Below are 3766 nucleotides of genomic sequence, written 5' to 3'. Positions count from 1 at the left end.
AAAAAACTTCCTCTTGATTTTTTTTTTAGAATTAACTTCCTCTTGATTTTATTCCATATCAAAATAATAAAAATCAATTTTGACCATGTATTTAATAGAAATATATAATATTCTAATATTCTCATATGGAATACAATCAAGAGGAAGTTATTGTACTCTAATACGGATCTGCCCCCTACTCTAATAGCTTCACCTCCCATTGCTATAAAATAGACCACATATATGTAGTAGTGCTAAACACCAAGCCTCAACGAAACTAAGAAGCATTATACCTTTCTTTTATTTTTTCTTTCAACAAAGCACATTTCGTTTATCTTACAATTCCGAGTTTCCGACTAGTCATGGGCAAGTTCTCTGCAAGTATCGGTTTTGTTGTTCTACTCTTGTTCATTGCACTGGGTAAGTAAAGTTACAAAACTACAAATTCGTCTTCAATTGAAGGACAAAGTCTCATTTAGACCAAAAATATGCTTATATTCAAGGGTTAGGTTACTACAAGAATATAACCCTTTTTTGGATTAATATCAATTTAGCTAAAGTGGCTGGTTTAACAACTCGTATACTACAATGAGTCTGTTGTGAGTTCACGATCTCCCACTTACAAGATGAGACATATGCTACTAGATCAAATGGTACTGGACTAGCTGATTATATATATATATATATATATATATTTTTTTTTTGAATAGCCTGTATTCTAAATTTTGTCTACCCCAGTGAATTTTGAGTTAGAGCAGATTTTGTCTTTACTAACTTGATTTTTGGTGTGTGTGGTCTTAGACTTTATTTTGGAACTTGAAACTCTCTATTTTATGGCAGGTATGCAATTAGCTGTAGAGGCTAGAGGCATCGTAGGAGTTAAGTGCAAGGATGTCAAAGATTGTTATCCTGGATATATTGAGCGCAAGTGCTGTTGTAAGGATATGCGGTGTTTATGCCCTTGTCGCTCTCCTTCTACAGGATTCACTCCAGACCCTGCTCCTACACAATTCGTTCCTACATGGGTATAAATATGGGGTATCGGATTGTGGCATCAGCTGAATAAAAGTGTACACCAGACAGGTGGATGAAATAATTATATAGAGTTGAATAATAGTGCAGCTTAATAATGCTCATCTAAATTTTGGACTTATTTAAGGTCCTAACTTCGTTTCTTTGTTCTATTTTTGTGGGAAAGGAGTCAAACTCTGATTAATTAATACGACATCATTCCGTCAAGCTAGGGAATATATACCCTATAATACAATGCGAGGCTCCAACAAATATGCAAAAGCGGACAACCTATATTACCTACGATTCCTGAGTGCAATCATATTATTGAACAACCAATAGAAAGAAACCTAATCTAATTTAATCGATTGCCGATTGCAGTCAATGTTATTGACTAACCAAAAAACTTAAAGAAAACTGCGAGAATAAATCGCAAGAAACTAAAAGCATTCTGAACCGTACTCAATCCAAAAATGAAATTGTTGTTGTGATCCACTAGACGCCTAAGACCTCCATTAATTGGTGTACGTTTCGCATAATCAGCCCAGGCCAACATTTAAGGAGCAAAATTAAAGCAAGGAATGAAGTATAGTACTCCCCATAAGACTTTATCAATCTGGCCCAACTAAATGAAAGGAAGCTGGAGAACTGGACCTGAAACAATACCCAGCCCACTATGCTGCAGATTATAGCCTAGCAGCAGAGTTCTAAGGGTTAACTTGTATAACTCCGCTGAAAACATAAGTATTATTAACTTAGGGTGTCGGTGTGTTGCAATATAACTAAGTGATTCCGATGAGACGAAGAAGACCTATAATCAGGGGCGGAACTACCTAGAGGGTTGGTAGGGCTATAGCCTAGACGAAAAAAAAAAACTGAATTTGTATAATTATGGTTACTATTATCTAAGAAACTTAGGCTAGTTCAGTTTTTTAAGAAGAAAAATAAAAGTTACAACTTGAAACCCCTATTATATCCTACATTAAAGTTATCAAAATTAAAGGCGCTGAAAGCTGAGAGCGGCAACTTCCTACACAGTAATATGATTTACAACCTGATGACCCAAACTAGTGATCAGATTAGCAACGAAGTTAATTGGCTTCATGAGGAATGCAATGGAAGCTGATTTCTTCAAACTGAGACACCAAGTAGAAGATATCTTTGAAAATGGTTTTGAGTCTCCAAGAGGAGGGGGAGGAGCATCTCTTATTGATTACATCAATTGCGAGCTTTGAGTCCCTTTCAACTTGGATCTTCTTGCAATTATTTAGCAGTGCATGAAAGAGACCATCACGAACAACACTGCACTCGGCCACAGGAACTGAAGCTGAACCAACCTTTCTAGAACTGGCAAAAATAGGCTCTCCATTGTGATTTCTGATGACAAACCCAGCACCAACCAAGTTGTTGCTAAGAACAAACCCATCAAAGTTGAGTTTGGTGAAGTTTTCTGGCGGTGGATGCCACCGAATGTCTTAAGGATGGGAGTGACTTCCTCCATAGTTGATATTAATTTCCACCGTAGAGGTATTTGGATTGTGCTTTCTATACACCTCAGTAGAGGTGTCTGCAACATGAACAACACTCACATAAGAATGAGACTTGACTCTGAAGATGAGGCTAGTTTAGTTGGTTGAGGGTTGAGTTGGTTTATATTCCTCATAAGGGAGGTCGTTGGTTCAAATATTGTTTTCCTTAGTTTTTTCTTCACTTTTCTTTTCTTTTGTTCCTGCTTTCATTTTTGTTTCTCCACTTTACCCATTCCTTTCTTTTTAATTCTCTTTTCTTTCTCTCTTCTTTTCTAAGGAGAAATATTTTCTATTAGTATTTCTGTGTTTTTTATTCTTTTCTCAATTTTTTTTGATCAAAATGTCATTCAATTTAAATCAGAGCAAGCAGTACAAAAACAACGTACCTCAGTGAGGTCGTCAGAAAATGTCGTCTTGTAGAATTGCAAGTCCTGTACTAGTTAAAGCATAAGCTTTGAAATCCTAAGTACACCCACCTTGTAGCGATGAAGCACGATTTTACAAGTAAACTAGGATCCGAAGAAAACAATCAAATACTCTACGAATTCAAACTAGTTTACCTGGACCAAACTGATATTAAATTAGGAGTCCAAGCCTAACTACATCCACCAAGGCCCATTCAAGGGAAACCATGGCTGATCCAAACCAGGCCCAAACGAGCCCAATTGCTAAAGGAGTCAAGACTGATGCCCTAGCAACCATCATCCCTCTGCCACCGTCGTCAGCCCCAGAAATCAGCAACACCGTCATAGCTAATCCCTGAACATCACAAAGATGAGAAAATTCTGATTCATAGCCGCCTGACAAGACAAGAGATCCACCACGCAGTGGAGCTTCCCAGCCGTCGTCACCACCGAGCGCTCCAATCTCCCTCTTCAGAGCAAGATCTATAGCCACACAATCGTTGCCAGTCCCTCTCACTCCCAATCTGATTCCAACGTCATCACCCCTTGATGAAGGTTGGATCTCAAATTTCCATCCACCCTCAACCAAAACTTCCCCACCTAAAGCCATGGCCTATATCATCGTTCTCGAAACGAGAAACCATATGGCCTTGAAGAAAGAACCATGATTCAGGGAGAGCCGCGGTATAAAAACGCCAACACCACCACCGTTTTGTCGAGAGAGAGAGAGAGAGAGAGAGAGAGAGAGAGAGAGAGAGAGAGAGAGAGAGAGAGAGAGAGAGAGAGAGAGAGAGAGAGAGAGAGAGAGAGAGAGAGAGAGAGAGAGAGAGAGAGACGAGACGA

Source organism: Fragaria vesca, unplaced genomic scaffold, assembly GCF_000184155.1.
Source record: "Fragaria vesca subsp. vesca unplaced genomic scaffold, FraVesHawaii_1.0 scf0513160_u, whole genome shotgun sequence".
NCBI lineage: Eukaryota > Viridiplantae > Streptophyta > Magnoliopsida > Rosales > Rosaceae > Fragaria > Fragaria vesca.
Note: the sequence above shows the minus strand (reverse complement) of the source record.